The sequence below is a fragment of the Equus caballus genome, chromosome 27, assembly GCF_041296265.1.
Source record: "Equus caballus isolate H_3958 breed thoroughbred chromosome 27, TB-T2T, whole genome shotgun sequence".
Taxonomy (NCBI): domain Eukaryota; kingdom Metazoa; phylum Chordata; class Mammalia; order Perissodactyla; family Equidae; genus Equus; species Equus caballus.
Genome location: NC_091710.1, coordinates 13,366,241 through 13,382,777, shown reverse-complemented (window position 1 = coordinate 13,382,777; position 16,537 = coordinate 13,366,241).

Sequence of the window (16,537 nt, the reverse complement as noted above, 5' to 3'; positions counted from 1 at the left end):
TGATACCGGAGTGTCTGCCGAGTGGTTGTGGCGTAGCCGGCAGGTGATTTTGGCGTGTCCGGCAGGTGGTTCTGGCGAGTCGAGCAGGTGGTTCCGGCGTGCTCGGCAGGTGCTTCCGGGGTCATTGTCACGTGGTTCTCGCATGTCTGAGAGGTGGTTCCGGCATGCCGGGCAGGTGATTCCGGAGTGTTCGCCAAGTGGTTCTGGCGTAGCCGGCAGGTGATTTTGCATGTCCGGCGGTGGTTCCGGCGGGTCGAGCCGGTGGTTCCGGCCTGTCCGGCAGGTGGTTGCGGTCTGTCCGGCAGGTGGTGCTGGGGTGTCCGCCACGTGCTTCTCGTACGTCTGAGAGGTGGTGCCAGCATGCCCGGCAGGTCATCCCGGAGAGTTCTCCAAGTGGTTCTGGTGTAGCCCGGAGGTGATTTTGGCGTGTCCGGCAGGTGGTTCCAGTGTGCTCGGCAGGTGGTTCAGGCGGGTCTGGCAGGTGGTTTCAGTCTGTTCGGGATGTGGTTCCGGCATCTCGGGCACATGGTTCTGGCACGTCTGTGTTGTGATTCTGGCAGGCCCGACAGGTGTTTCCGGAGTGTCCGCCAAGCGGTTCTGGCGTAGCTGGCAGGTGATATTGGCGTGACCGGCAGGTGCTTCCAGCAAGCCCGGCAGTTGATTCCGAAGTGTTCACCAACTGGTTGTGGCGTAGCCGGCAGGTGATTTTGGCGTGTCCAGCAGGTGGTTCTGTGGAGTGGATCAGGAACTTCCGGCCTTGTCAGCAGGTGCTTCCGCAGTCTCCAGCATGTTGTTGTGGCACCTCTGAGAGGTGGCTCCAACATGCCCGGCAGGTGATTCTGGAGTGTCCGACAAGTGGTTGTGGAGTAGCCGGCTGGTGATTTTGGCGTGTCCAGCAGGTGGTTCTGGCGAGTCAAGCAGGTGGTCCCGGCGTGTCCGGCAGGTGATTCCGGTCTGTCCTGGAGGTGGTTCCGGAGTCTCTGCCGAGTGGTTCTGGCGTAGCCGGCAGGTGATTTTGGCGTGACCGGCAGCTGGTTCCGTCAAGCGCGGCAGGTGATTCCGAAGTGTTCACCAACTGGTTGTGGCGTAGCCGGCAGGTGATTTTGGCGTGTCCGGCAGGTGGTTCTGGCGAGTCGAGAAGGTGGTTCTGGCGTGTCCGGCAGGTGTTTGCAGTCTGTCCATGACATGGTTCCGGCATGCCCTCCAGGTGATTCTGGAGTGTCCACCAAGTGGTTTTGGCATAGCCGGCATATGATTTTGGACTGTCAGGCAGGTGGTTCCGGCATGTCCAGCAGGTGTTTCCGGCGAGTTCGGCAGTTGCTTCCAGTCTCTCCGGCATGTGGTTCTGGCACCTCTGAGAGGTGGTTCCGGCATGCCCGGCAGCTGATACCGGAGTGTCTGCCGAGTGGTTGTGGCGTAGCCGGCAGGTGATTTTGGGGTGTCCGGCAGGTGGTTCTGGCGAGTCGAGCAGGTGGTTCCGGCGTGCTCGGCAGGTGCTTCCGGGGTCATTGGCACGTGGTTCTGGCATGTCTGAGAGGTGGTTCCGTCATGCCCGGCAGGTGATTCCGGAGTGTTCGCCAAGTGGTTCTGGCGTAGCCGGCAGGTGATTTTGCATGTCCGGCGGTGGTTCCGGCGGGTCGAGCCGGTGGTTCCGGCGTGTCTGGCAGGTGGTTCCGTTCTGTCCGATAGGTCGTTCCGGCATGTCCGGCATGTGCTTCTGGAACGTGTGAGAGGTGGTTCTGGCATGTCAGGCAGGTGATTCTGGAGTGTCGGGTAAGTGGTTCTGGTGTAGCCGAAAGTTCATTTTGGCGTGTCCAGCACGTCGGTCGTGCGAGTCGAGCAGGTGGTTCCGGAGTGCTCGGCAGGTGGTTCCAGTCTGTCCAGGACGTGGTTCCAGCGTGTCCGGCTCGTGGTTCCGTTGCATCTGAGAGGTGGTTCCTGCATGCCCGGCATTTGATTCCGGACTGTCCGCCAGATGGTTCTCGCATAGCCAGCTGTTGATTTTGGCCTGTCTGGCAGGTGCTTCCGGTGAGTCGAACAGGTGGTTCCGTCGTGCTCATCAGGTGGTTCCGGCATGTCAGGCAGGTGGTTCCGGTCTGTCCCGTAGGTCGTTCCGGCATGTCCGGCAAGTGCTTCTGGCACGTCTGAGAGGTGGTCCTGGCATGCCAGGCAGGTGATTCTGGAGTGTTCGGTTAAGTGGTTCTGGTGTAGCCGGCAGTTCCTTTTGGCGTGTCTGGCACGATTGTCCTGCCAGTCGAGCAGGTGGTTCCGGTGAGCTCGGCAGGTGGTTCCAGTCTGTCCAGGATGTGGTTCCAGCGTGTCCGGAACGTGGTTCTATTACGTCTGAGAGGTGGTTCCTGCATGCCAGGCAGGTGATTTTCCACTGTCCGCCAGGTGGTTCTAGCATAGCCAGCTGTTGATTTTGGCCTGTCTGGCAGGTGGTTCCGGCCTATCGAACAGGCGGCTCCGGCGTGCTCGGCAAGTGGTTCCGGGATGTCTGGCAGCTGGTTCCGGTCTGTCCGGTAGGTGTTTCCGGCGTGTCCGACACGTCCTTCTGGCATGTCTAAGAGGTGGTTCCGGCATGCCTGGCAGGTTATTCCGGAGAGTCTGCCGAGTGGTTCTGGCGTAGCCAGCAGGTGATTTTGGCGTGTCCAGCAAGTGGTCCTCGGGAATGGATCTGGTGGTTCCGGCATACTCGGCAGGTGGTACCGGCGTGTCTGGAACATGGTTCTGGCAAGTCTGAGAGGTGGTTCCGGCATGCCCGACCTGTGATTCCGGAGTGTCCGCCAAGTGGTTCTGGCGTACTCGGCAGGTGATTTTGGCGTGTCCGGCATGTGTTTCTTGCGAGTCGAGCAGTTGGCTCAGGCATGCTCAGCAGGTGCTTCCGGCGTGTCCGGCATGTGGTTCTGGTGTGTCTGAGAGCTGGTTCTGGCATGTCCGGCAGATGATTTCGGAGTGTCCACAAAGTGGTTCTGGCATACCCGGCAGGTGATTTTGGCGTGTGCGGCAGGTGGTTCTGGCGAGTCGAGCAGGTGGTTCCGGCGTGCTCGGCAGGTGCTTCCGGTGTCCTTGGCACGTGGTTCTGACATGTCTGAGAGGTGCTTCCGACATGCCCGGCAGGTGATTCCGGTGTGTTCGCCAAGTGTTTCTGGCGTAGCCGGCAGGTGATTTTGCATGTCCGGGGGTGGTTCCGGCGAGTCCGGCAGGGTGTTCTGGGGTGTCCGGCACGTAGTTCTGGCACGTCTGAGAGATTGTGACGGCATGCCCTTCACGTGATTCCGGCTTGTCTGCCAAGTGCTTCTGGTGTAGCAGGCAGGTGATTTTGGCACGTCTGGCAGGTGTTTCTTGCGAGTCGAGCAGGTGGCTCAGGCATGCTCAGCAGGTGCTTCTGGCGTCTCCGGCAGGTTGTTCTGGTGTGTCTGAGAGCTGCTTCTGGCATGTGTGGCAGATGATTCCAGAGTGACCACCAAGTGGTTCTGGCATACCCGGCCGGTGGTTTTTGCATGTCAGGTCGGTGGTTCCGGCGAGTCGAGCAGGTGGTTCCAGTGTGCTCGGCAGGTGGTTCAGGCGGGTCTGGCAGGTGGTTTCAGTCTGTTCGGGGTGTGGTTCCGGCATCTCATGAACACGTTTCTGGCACGTCTGAGATGTGGTTCCAGCCGGCCCGACAGGTGTTTCCGCAGTGTCCGCCAAGCTTTTCTGGAGTAGTTGGCAGGTGATTTGGCATGACTGGCAGGTGGTTCCAGCAAGCCAGGCAGGTGATTCCAAAGTGTTCACCGACTGGTTGTGGCGTAGCCGGCAGGTGACTTTTGCGTGATCGGCAGGTGGTTCTGGTGAGTCGAGCAGGTGGTTCCGGCGTGCTCGGCTGGTGCTTCCGGGGTCATTGGCACAGGGTTCTGGCATGTCTGAGAGGTGGTTCTTGCATGCCCGGCAGGTGATTCCGGAGTGTTCGCCAAGTGTTTCCGGCGTAGCCGGCAGGTGATTTTGCATGTCCAGCGGTCGTTCCGGCGTGTCGAGCCGGTGGTTCCGGCGTGTCCGGCAGGTGATTCCTGTCTGTCCGGCAGGTGGTTCTGTGGTGTCCGGCACGAGGTTCAGTCTGAGAGGCTGTGCCGGCATGCCCCTCACGTGATTCCGCTTGTCCCTGAAGTGGTGCTGGTGTAGCGGGCTGGTGATTTTGGCATGTCCAGCAGGTGGTTCAGGCGAGTTGAGCAGGTGGTTGCGACGTGCTCGGCAGGTGCTTCCGGCGTCTCCGGCACGTGTTTCTGGCACATCTGACTGGTGGTTCCGGCATGCCCAAAAGTTGATTCGGTCTGTCCGGTAGGTGGTTCCGGCGTGCACGGCACGTGGTTCTGGTACGTGTCAGAGGTGGTTGCGTATGCCCAACAGGTGATTCCGGACTGTCCGCCACGTGCTTCTGGCACGTCTGAGAGGTGGTTCCAACATGCCCGGCAGGTCATTTCGGAGTGTCGTCCAAGTGGTTCTGGCATAACACGCAGGTGATTTTGGCCTGTCCGGCAGGTGGTTCCGCCGTGCTCGGCAGGTGGTTCAGGCATGGCCGTCACGTGGTTCCAGTCTGTCCAGGACGTGTTTCCAGCTTCTCCGGCAGGTGGTTCTGGTACGTCTGAGAGGTGGTTCCGCCATGGCTGGCAGGTGATCCCGGACTGTCCCCCAGGTGGTTCTGGCATAGCCAGCAGTTGATATTGGCCTGTCCGGCAGGTGGTTCCAGCGAGTCGAACAGGTGGCTCTGGCGTTCTTGGCAGGTGGTTCCGGTCTGTCCGGTAGGTGTTTCCGGCATGTCTGGCACGTGCTTCCGGCACGTCTGAGAGGTGGTTCCGGCATGCGCGGCAGGTGATTCCGTAGTGTCCGCCAGGTGGTTCTGGCGTATCCGGCAGGTCATTTTGGCGTGTCCGGCAGGTGTTTCTGGCGAGTCGAGCAGGTGGCTCCGGCATGCTTGGCAGGTGCTTCCGGCGTCTCCGGCACTTGGTTCTGGTGTGTCTGAGAGCTGGTTCCGGCATGTCCGGCAGATGATTCCGGAGTGTCCGCCAAGTGGTTCTGGCATACCCACCAGGTGATTTTGGCGTGTCAGGGAGGTGGTACCGGTGAGTCGAGCAGGTGGTTCCGGCGTGCTCAGCAGGTGGTTCAGGCGGTTCTGGCAGGTGGTATCCGTCTGTTCGGGGTGTGGTTCCAGCATCTCATGAACACGTTTCTGGCACGTCTGAGATGTGGTTCCAGCCGGCCCGACAGGTGTTTCCGCAGTGTCCGCCAAGCGGTTCTGGCGTAGTTGGCAGGTGATTTTGGCATGACTGGCAGGTGGTTCCAGCAAGCCTGGCAGGTGATTCCAAAGTGTTCACCAACTGGTTGTGGCGTAGCCGGCAGGTGATTTTTGCGTGATCAGCAGGTGGTTCTGGCGAGTCGAGCAGGTGGTTCCGGCGTGCTCGGCTGGTGCTTCCGGGGTCATTGGCACGCGGTTCTGGCATGTCTGAGAGGTGGTTCCGGCATGCCCGCAGGTCATCCCAGAGAGTCCTCCAAGTGGTTCTGGCATAACACGCAGGTGATTTTGGCGTGTCTGGGAGGTTGTTCCGTTGTGCTTGGCAGGTGGTTCAGGCTTGGCCGGCAGGTGGTTCCAGACTGTCCAGGACGTGTTTCCAGCTTCTCCGGCAGGTGGTTCTGGTACTTCTGAGAGGTGGTTCCGCCATGGCTGGCAGGTGATTCCGGACCGTCCCCCAGGTGGTTCTGGCATAGCCAGCAGTTGATATTGGCCTGTCCGGCAGGTGGTTCCAGAGAGTCGAACAGGTGGCTCCGGCATGCTCGGCAGGTGGTTCCGGTCTGTCCGGTAGGTGATTCCGGCGTGTCCGGCATGTGCTTCCGGCACGTCTGAGAGGTGGTTCCGGCATGCGCGACAGGTGATTTCGGAGTGTCCGCCAGCTGGTTCTGGCGTACCCAGCAGGTGATTTTGGCGTGTCCGGCAAGTGTTTCTGGCGAGTCGAGCAGGTGGCTCCGGCATGCTCGGCAGGTGCTTCCGGCGTCTCCGGCACGTGGTTCTGGTGTGTCTGAGAGCTGGTTCCGGCATGTCCGGCAGATGATTCCGGAGTGTCCGCCAAGTGGTTCTGGCATACCCAGCAGGTGATTTTGGCGTGTCAGGGAGGTGGTCCCTGTGAGTCGAGCAGGTGGTTCCGGCATGCTCAGCAGGTGGTTCAGGCAGTTCTGGCAGGTGGTTTCTGTCTGTTCGGGGTGTTGTTCCAGTATCTCATGAACACGTTTCTGGCACGTCTGAGATGTGGTTCCAGCCGGCCCGACAGGTGTTTCCGCAGTGTCTGCCAAGCGGTTCTGGCGTAGTTGGCAGGTGATTTTGGCATGACTGGCAGGTGGTTCCAGCAAGCCTGGCAGGTGATTCGAAAGTGTTCACCAACTGGTTGTGGCGTAGCCGGCACGTGATTTTTGCGTGATCGGCGGGTTGTTCAGGCGAGTTGAGCAGGTGGTTCCAACGTGCTTGGCAGGTGCTTCCGGCGTCTCCGGCACGTGTTTCTGGCACATCTGACAGGTGGTTCCGGCATGCCCGAAAGGTGATTCCGGTCTGTCCGGTAGGTGGTTCCAGCCTGCACGGCATGTGGTTCTGGTACGTCTCAGAGGTGGTTGCGCATGCCCAACAGGTGATTCCAGACTGTCCGCCACATGGTTCTGGCACGTCTGAGAGGTGGTTCCGGCATGCCCGGCAGGTCATCCCAGAGAGTCCTCCAAGTGGTTCTGGCATAACACGCAGGTGATTTTGGCGTGTCTGGCAGGTTGTTCCGTTGTGCTTGGCAGGTGGTTCAGGCTTGGCCGGCAGGTGGTTCCAGACTGTCCAGGACGTGTTTCCAGCTTCTCCGGCAGGTGGTTCTGGTACGTGTGAGAGGTGGTTCCGCCATGGCTGGCAGGTGATTCCGGACCGTCCCCCAGGTGGTTCTGGCATAGCCAGCAGTTAATATTGGCCTGTCCGGCAGGTGGTTCCAGCGAGTCGAACAGGTGACTCCGGCGTGCTCGATAGGTGGTTCCGGTCTGTCCGGTAGGTGTTTCCGGCGTGTCTGGCACGTGATTCCGGCACGTCTGAGAGGTGGTTCCGTCATGCGCGACAGGTGATTCCGGAGTGTCCGCCAGGTGGTTCTGGCGTACCCGGCAGGTGATTTTGGCGTGTCCGGCAGGTGTTTCTGGCGAGTCGAGCAGGTGGCTCCGGCATGCTCGGCAGGTGCTTCCGGCGTCTCCGGCACGTGGCTCTGGTGTGTCTGAGAGCTGGTTTCGGCATGTCCAGCAGATGATTCCGGAGTGTCCGCAAGTGGTTCTGGCATACCCAGCTGATGATTTGGGCATGTCAGGTAGGTGGTTCCGGCGAGTCGAGCAGGTGGCTCTGGCGTGCTCGGCAGGTTGTTCAGACGGGTCTGGCAGGTGTTTTCCGTCTGTTCGGGATGTGGTTCCAGCATCTCATGCACATGGTTCTGGCACGTCTGAGATGTGGTTCCGGCCGGCACGACAGGTGTTTCCACAGTGTCCGCCAAGTGGTACTGGCGTAGTTGGCAGGTGATTTTGGCATGACCGGCAGGTGGTTCCAGCAAGCCCGGCAGGTGATTCCGAAGTGTTCCCCAACTGGTTGTGGCGTAGCCGGCAGGTGATTTTTGCGTGTCCGGCAGGTGGTTCTGGCGAGTCGAGCAGGTGGTTCCGGCGTGCTCGGCAGGTGCTTCTGGGGTCATTGGCACGTGGTTCTGGCATATCTGAGAGGTGGTTCCGGCATGCCCGGCAGGTGATTCCGGAGTGTTCGCCAAGTGTTTCCGGCGTAGCCGGCAGGTGATTTTGCATGTCCAGCGGTCGTTCCGGCGGGTCGAGCCAGTGGTTCCTGCGTGTCCGGCAGGTGGTTCCGGTCTGTCTGGCAGGTGGTTCTGTGGTGTCCGGCACGAGGTTCAGTCTGAGAGGCTGTGCCGGCATGCCCCTCACGTGATTCTGGCTTGTCCCCGAAGTGGTGCTGGTGTAGCGGGCAGGTGATTTTGGCGTGTCCGGCAGGTGGTTCAGGCGAGTTGAGCAGGTGGTTGCGACGTGCTCCGCAGGTGCTTCCGGCGTCTCCGGCACGTGTTTCTGGCACATCTGACTGGTGGTTCCGGCATGCCCAAAAGTTGATTCCGGTCTGTCCGGTAGGTGGTTCCGGCGTGCACGGCACGTGGTTCTGGTACGTCTCAGAGGTGGTTGCGTATGCCCAACAGGTGATTCCGGACTGTCCGCCACGTGCTTCTGGCACGTCTGAGAGGCGGTTCCAACATGCCTGGCAGGTCATTTCGGAGAGTCGTCCAAGTGGTTCTGGCGTAGCCCGCAGGTGATTTTGGCGTGTCCTGCAGGTGGTTCCGCTGTGCTCGGCAGGTGGTTCAGGCATGGCCGTCACGTGGTTCCAGGCTGTCCAGGACGTGTTTCCAGCTTCTCCGGCAGGTGGTTCTGGTACGTCTGAGAGGTGGTTCCGCCATGGCTGGCAGGTGATCCCGGACTGTCCCCCAGGTGGTTCTGGCATAGCCAGCAGTTGATATTGGCCTGTCCGGCAGGTGGTTCCAGCGAGTCGAACAGATGGCTCCGGCGTGCTCGGCAGGTGGTTCAGGTCTGTCCGGTAGGTGTTTCCGGCGTGTCCGGCACGTGCTTCCGGCACGTCTGAGAGGTGGTTCCGGCATGCGCGACAGGTGATTTCGGAGTGTCCGCCAGGTGGTTCTGGCGTACCCGGCAGGTGATTTTGGCGTGTCCGGCAGGCGTTTCAGGCGAGTCGAGCAGGTGGCTCCGGCATGCTCGGCAGGTGCTTCCGGCGTCTCCGGCACGTGGTTCTGGTGTGTCTGAGAGCTGGTTCCGGCATGTACGGTAGATGATTCCGGAGTGTCCGCCAAGTGGTTCTGGCATAACCGGCTGGTGATTTGGGCATGTCAGGTAGGTGGTTCCGGCGAGTCGAGCAGGTGGCTCCAGCGTGCTCGGCAGGTTGTTCAGACGGGTCTGGCAGGTGTTTTCCGTCTGTTCGGGGTGTGGTTCCAGCATCTCATGCACATGGTTCTGGCACGTCTGAGATGTGGTTCCGGCCGGACCGACAGGTGTTTCCACAGTGTCCGCCAAGTGGAACTGGCGTAGTTGGCAGGTGATTTTGGCATGACCGGCAGGTGGTTCCAGCAAGCCCGGCAGGTGATTCCGAAGTGTTCCCCAACTGGTTGTGGCGTAGCCAGCAGGTGATTTTTGCATGTCCGGCAGGTGGTTCTGGCGAGTCGAGCAGGTGGTTCCGGCGTGCTCGGCAGGTTCTTCCGGGGTCATTGGCACGTGGTTCTGGCATATCTGAGAGGTGGTTCCGGCATGCCCGGCTGGTGGTTCTGTGGTGTCCGGCACGAGGTTCAGTCTGAGAGGCTGTGCTGGCATGCCCCTCACGTGATTCCGGCTTGTCCCCGAAGTGGTGCTGGTGTAGTGGGCAGGTGATTTTGGCATGTCCGGCAAGTGGTTCAGGCGAGTTGAGCAGGTGGTTGCGACGTGCTCGGCAGGTGCTTCCGGCGTCTCCGGCACGTGTTTCTGGCACATCTGACTGGTGGTTCCGGCATGCCCAAAAGTTGATTCCGGTCTGACCGGTAGGTGGTTCCGGCGTGCACGGCATGTGGTTCTGGTACGTCTCAGAGGTGGTTGCGTATGCCCAACAGGTGATTCCGGACTGTCTGCCACGTGCTTCTGGCACGTCTGAGAGGTGGTTCCAACATGCCCGGCAGGTCATTTCGGAGTGTCGTCCAAGTGGTTCTGGCATAACACACAGGTGATTTTGGCCTGTCCGGCAGGTGGTTCCGCCGTGCTCGGCAGGTGGTTCAGGCATGGCCGTCACGTGGTTCCAGTCTGTCCAGGACGTGTTTCCAGCTTCTCCGGCAGGTGGTTCTGGTACGTCTGAGAGGTGGTTCCGCCATGGCTGGCAGGTGATCCCGGACTGTCCCCCAGGTGGTTCTGGCATAGCCAGCAGTTGATATTGGCCTGTCCGGCAGGTGGTTCCAGCGAGTCGAACAGGTGGCTCTGGCGTTCTTGGCAGGTGGTTCCGGTCTGTCCGGTAGGTGTTTCCGGCATGTCTGGCACGTGCTTCCGGCACGTCTGAGAGGTGGTTCTGGCATGCGCGGCAGGTGATTCCGTAGTGTCCGCCAGGTGGTTCTGGCGTATCCGGCAGGTGATTTTGGCGTGTCCGGCAGGTGTTTCTGGCGAGTCGAGCAGGTGGCTCCGGCATGCTTGGCAGGTGCTTCCGGCGTCTCCGGCACTTGGTTCTGGTGTGTCTGAGAGCTGGTTCCGGCATGTCCGGCAGATGATTCCGGAGTGTCCGCCAAGTGGTTCTGGCATACCCAGCAGGTGATTTTGGCGTGTCAGGGAGGTGGTCCCTGTGAGTCGAGCAGGTGGTTCCGGCATGCTCAGCAGGTGGTTCAGGCAGTTCTGGCAGGTGGTTTCTGTCTGTTCGGGGTGTTGTTCCAGTATCTCATGAACACGTTTCTGGCACGTCTGAGATGTGGTTCCAGCCGGCCCGACAGGTGTTTCCGCAGTGTCTGCCAAGCGGTTCTGGCGTAGTTGGCAGGTGATTTTGGCATGACTGGCAGGTGGTTCCAGCAAGCCTGGCAGGTGATTCGAAAGTGTTCACCAACTGGTTGTGGCGTAGCCGGCACGTGATTTTTGCGTGATCGGCGGGTTGTTCAGGCGAGTTGAGCAGGTGGTTCCAACGTGCTTGGCAGGTGCTTCCGGCGTCTCCGGCACGTGTTTCTGGCACATCTGACAGGTGGTTCCGGCATGCCCGAAAGGTGATTCCGGTCTGTCCGGTAGGTGGTTCCAGCCTGCACGGCATGTGGTTCTGGTACGTCTCAGAGGTGGTTGCGCATGCCCAACAGGTGATTCCAGACTGTCCGCCACATGGTTCTGGCACGTCTGAGAGGTGGTTCCGGCATGCCCGGCAGGTCATCCCAGAGAGTCCTCCAAGTGGTTCTGGCATAACACGCAGGTGATTTTGGCGTGTCTGGCAGGTTGTTCCGTTGTGCTTGGCAGGTGGTTCAGGCTTGGCCGGCAGGTGGTTCCAGACTGTCCAGGACGTGTTTCCAGCTTCTCCGGCAGGTGGTTCTGGTACGTGTGAGAGGTGGTTCCGCCATGGCTGGCAGGTGATTCCGGACCGTCCCCCAGGTGGTTCTGGCATAGCCAGCAGTTAATATTGGCCTGTCCGGCAGGTGGTTCCAGCGAGTCGAACAGGTGACTCCGGCGTGCTCGATAGGTGGTTCCGGTCTGTCCGGTAGGTGATTCCGGCGTGTCCGGCACGTGCTTCCGGCACGTCTGAGAGGTGGTTCCGACATGCGCGACAGGTGATTTCGGAGTGTCCGCCAGGTGGTTCTGGCGTACCCGGCAGGTGATTTTGGCGTGTCCGGCAGGTGTTTCTGGCGAGTCGAGCAGGTGGCTCCGGCATGCTCGGCAGGTGCTTCCGGCGTCTCCGGCACGTGGCTCTGGTGTGTCTGAGAGCTGGTTTCGGCATGTCCAGCAGATGATTCCGGAGTGTCCGCAAGTGGTTCTGGCATACCCGGCTGATGATTTGGGCATGTCAGGTAGGTGGTTCCGGCGAGTCGAGCAGGTGGCTCTGGCGTGCTCGGCAGGTTGTTCAGACGGGTCTGGCAGGTGTTTTCCGTCTGTTCGGGATGTGGTTCCAGCATCTCATGCACATGGTTCTGGCACGTCTGAGATGTGGTTCCGGCCGGCCCGACAGGTGTTTCCACAGTGTCCGCCAAGTGGTACTGGCGTAGTTGGCAGGTGATTTTGGCATGACCGGCAGGTGGTTCCAGCAAGCCCGGCAGGTGATTCCGAAGTGTTCCCCAACTGGTTGTGGCGTAGCCGGCAGGTGATTTTTGCGTGTCCGGCAGGTGGTTCTGGCGAGTCGAGCAGATGGTTCCGGCGTGCTCGGCAGGTGCTTCCGGGGTCATTGGCACGTGGTTCTGGCATATCTGAGAGGTGGTTCCGGCATGCCCGGCAGGTGATTCCGGAGTGTTCGCCAAGTGTTTCCGGCGTAGCCGGCAGGTGATTTTGCATGTCCAGCGGTCGTTCCGGCGGCTCGAGCCAGTGGTTCCTGCGTGTCCGGCAGGTGGTTCCGGTCTGTCTGGCAGGTGGTTCTGTGGTGTCCGGCACGAGGTTCAGTCTGAGAGGCTGTGCCGGCATGCCCCTCACGTGATTCCGGCTTGTCCCCGAAGTGGTGCTGGTGTAGCGGGCAGGTGATTTTGGCGTGTCCGGCAGGTGGTTCAGGCGAGTTGAGCAGGTGGTTGCGACGTGCTCGGCAGGTGCTTCCGGCGTCTCCGGCACGTGTTTCTGGCACATCTGACTGGTGGTTCCGGCATGCCCAAAAGTTGATTCCGGTCTGTCCGGTAGGTGGTTCCGTCGTGCACGACACGTGGTTCTGGTACGTGTCAGAGGTGGTTGCGTATGCCCAACAGGTGATTCCGGACTGTCCGCCACGTGCTTCTGGCACGTCTGAGAGGCGGTTCCAACATGCCTGGCAGGTCATTTCGGAGAGTCGTCCAAGTGGTTCTGGCGTAGCCCGCAGGTGATTTTGGCGTGTCCTGCAGGTGGTTCCGCTGTGCTCGGCAGGTGGTTCAGGCATGGCCGTCACGTGGTTCCAGGCTGTCCAGGACGTGTTTCCAGCTTCTCCGGCAGGTGGTTCTGGTACGTCTGAGAGGTGGTTCCGCCATGGCTGGCAGGTGATCCCGGACTGTCCCCCAGGTGGTTCTGGCATAGCCAGCAGTTGATATTGGACTGTCCGGCAGGTGGTTCCATCGAGTCGAACAGGTGGCTCCGGAGTTCTTGGCAGGTGGTTCCCGTCTGTCCGGTAGGTGTTTCCGGCGTGTCTGGCACGTGCTTCCGGCACGTCTGAGAGGTGGTTCCGGCATGCCCAACAGGTGATTCCGGACTGTCCGCCACGTGCTTCTGGCACGTCTGAGAGTTGGTTCCAACATGCCCGGCAGGTCATTTCGGAGAGTCGTCCAAGTGGTTCTGGCGTAGCCCGCAGGTGATTTTGGCTTGTCCGGCAGGTGTTTCTGGCGAGTCGAGCAGGTGGCTCCGGCATGCTCGGCAGGTGCTTCCGGCGTCTCCGGCACGTGGTTCTGGTGTGTCTGAGAGCTGGTTCCGACATGTCCGGCAGATGATTCCGGAGTGTCCACCAAGTGGTTCTGGCATACCCGGCTGGTGATTTGGGCATGTCAGTTAGGTGGTTCCGGCGAGTCGAGGAGGTGGCTCCGGCGTGCTCGGCAGGTTGTTCAGACGGGTCTGGCAGGTGTTTTCCCTCTGTTCGGGGTGTGGTTCCAGCATCTCATGCACATGGTTCTGGCACGTCTGAGATGTGGTTCTGGCCGGCCCGACAGGTGTTTCCACAGTGTCCGCCAAGTGGTTCTGGCGTAGTTGGCAGGTGATTTTGGCATGACCGGCAGGTGGTTCCAGCAAGCCCGGCAGGTGATTCCGAAGTGTTCCCCAACTGGTTGTGGCGTAGCCGGCAGGTGATTTTTGCGTGTCCGGCACGTGGTTCTGGCGAGTCGAGCAGGTGGTTCCGGCGTGCTCGGCAGGTGCTTCCGGGGTCATTGGCACGTGGCTCTGGCATGTCTGAGAGGTGGTTCCGGCATGCCCGGCAGGTGATTCCGGAGTGTTCGCCAAGTGTTTCCGGCGTAGCCGGCAGGTGATTTTGCATGTCTAGCGGTCGTTCCGGCGCTTCGAGCCGGTGGTTCCGGCGTGTCCGACAGGTGGTTCCGGTCTGTCCGGCAGGTGGTTCTGTGCTGTCAGGCACGAGGTTCAGTCTGAGAGGCTGTGCCGGCATGCCCCTCACGTGATTCCGGCTTGTAGCCGTAGTGGTGCTGGTGTAGCGGGCAGGTGATTTTGGCGTGTCCGGCAGGTGGTTCAGGCGAGTTGAGCAGGTGGTTGCGACGTGCTCGGCAGGTGCTTCCGGCGTCTCCGGCACGTGTTTCTGGCACATCTGACTGGTGGTTCCGGCATGCCCAAAAGTTGATTCCGGTCTGTCCGGTAGGTGGTTCCAGCGTGCACGGCACGTGGTTCTGGTACGTGTCAGAGGTGGTTGCGTATGCCCAACAGGTGATTCCGGACTGTCCGCCACGTGCTTCTGGCACGTCTGAGAGGTGGTTCCAACATGCCCGGCAGGTCATTTCGGAGAGTCGTCCAAGTGGTTCTGGCGTAGCCCGCAGGTGATTTTGGTGTGTCCGGCAGGTGGTTCCGCCGTGCTCGGCAGGTGGTTCAGGCATGGCCGTCACGTGGTTCCAGTCTGTCCAGGACGTGTTTCCAGCTTCTCCGGCAGGTGGTTCTGGTACGTGTGAGAGGTGGTTCTGCCATGGCTGGCAGGTGATCCCGGACTGTCCCCCAGGTGGTTCTGGCATAGCCAGCAGTTGATATTGGCCTGTCTGGCAGGTGGTTCCAGCGAGTCGAACAGGTGGCTCCGGCGTTCTTGGCAGGTGGTTCCGGTCTGTCCGGTAGGTGTTTCCGGCGTGTCTGGCACGTGCTTCCGGCACGTCTGAGATGTGGTTCCGGCATGCGCGGCAGGTGATTCCGTAGTGTCCGCCAGGTGGTTCTGGCATACCCGGCAGGTGATTTTGGCGTGTCCAGCAGGTGTTTCTGGCGAGTCGAGCAGGTGGCTCCGGCATGCTCAGCAGGTGCTTCTGGCGTCTCCGGCAGGTTGTTCTGGTGTGTCTGAGAGCTGCTTCTGGCATGTCTGGCAGATGATTCCGGAGTGACCACCAAGTGGTTCTGGCATACCCGGCCGGTGGTTTTTGCGTGTCAGGTAGGTGGTTCCGGCGAGTCGAGCAGGTGGTTCCAGTGTGCTCGGCAGGTGGTTCAGGCGGGTCTGGCAGGTGGTTTCAGTCTGTTCGGGGTGTGGTTCCGGCATCTCGGGCACATGGTTCTGGCACGTCTGAGATGTGGTTCTGGCAGGCCCGACAGGTGTTTCCGGAGTGTCCGCCAAGCGGTTCTGGCGTAGCTGGCAGGTGATATTGGCCTGACCGGCAGGTGCTTCCAGCAAGCCCGGCAGTTGATTCCGAAGTGTTCACCAACTGGTTGTGGCGTAGCCGGCAGGTGATTTTGGCGTGTCCGGCAGGTGGTTCTGGCGAGTCGAGAAGGTGGTTCTGGCGTGTCCGGCAGGTGTTTGCAGTCTGTCCATGACGTGGTTCCGGCATGCCCTCCAGGTGATTCTGGAGTGTCCACCAAGTGGTTTTGGCATAGCCGGCATATGATTTTGGACTGTCAGGCAGGTGGTTCCGGCATGTCCAGCAGGTGTTCCCGGCGAGTTCGGCAGTTGCTTCCAGTCTCTCCGGCATGTGGTTCTGGCACCTCTGAGAGGTGGTTCCGGCATGCCCGGCAGCTGATATCGGAGTGTCTGCCGAGTGGTTGTGGCGTAGCCGGCAGGTGATTTTGGCGTGTCCGGCAGGTGGTTCTGGCGAGTCGAGCAGGTGGTTCCGGCGTGCTCGGCAGGTGCTTCCGGGGTCATTGGCACGTGGTTCTCGCATGTCTGAGAGGTGGTTCCGGCATGCCCGGAAGGTGATTCCGGAGTGTTCGCCAAGTGGTTCTGGCGTAGCCGGCAGGTGATTTTGCATGTCCGGCGGTGGTTCCGGCGGGTCGAGCCGGTGGTTCCGGCCTGTGCGGCAGGTGGTTGCGGTCTGTCCGGCAGTGGTGCTGGGGTGTCCGCCACGTGCTTCTGGTACGTCTGAGAGGTGGTTCCAGCATGCCCGGCAGGTCATCCCGGAGAGTTCTCCAAGTGGTTCTGGTGTAGCCCGCAGGTGATTTTGGCGTGTCCGGCAGGTGGTTCCATCGTGCTCGGCAGGTGGTTCAGGTGTGTCCGGCAGGTGGTTCCAGTCTGTCCAGTAAGTGTTTCCAGCTTGTCCGGCACGTGGTTCTTGTACGTCTGAGAGGTGGTTCCGCCATGGCTGGCAGGTGATTCCGGACTGTCCGCCAGGTGGTTCTGGCATAGCCAGCAGTTGATATTGGCCTGTCCGGCCGGTGGATCCGGCGAGTCGAGCAGGTGGCTGTGGCGTGTTCAGCAGTTGGTTCCGGCGTGTCTGGCAGGTGGTTCCGTTCTGTCCGATAGGTCGTTCCGGCATGTCCAGCACGTGCTTCTGGAACGTGTGAGAGGTGGTTCTGGCATGCCAGGCAGGTGATTCTGGAGTGTCGGGTAAGTGGTTCTGGTGTAGCCGAAAGTTCATTTTGGCGTGTCCAGCACGTCGGTCGTGCGAGTCGAGCAGGTGGTTCCGGAGTGCTCGGCAGGTGGTTCCAGTCTGTCCAGGACGTGGTTCCAGCGTGTCCGGCTCGTGGTTCCGTTACATCTGAGAGGTGGTTCCTGCATGCCCGGCAGGTGATTCCGGACTGTCCGCCAGATGGTTCTTGCATAGCCAGCTGTTGATTTTTGCCTGTCTGGCAGGTGCTTCCGGTGAGTCGAACAGGTGGCTCCGGCGTGCTCGGCAGGTGGTTCAGGCGGGTCTGGCAGTTGGTCTCCGTCTGTTCGGGGTGTGGTTCCGGCATCACACGCACAAGG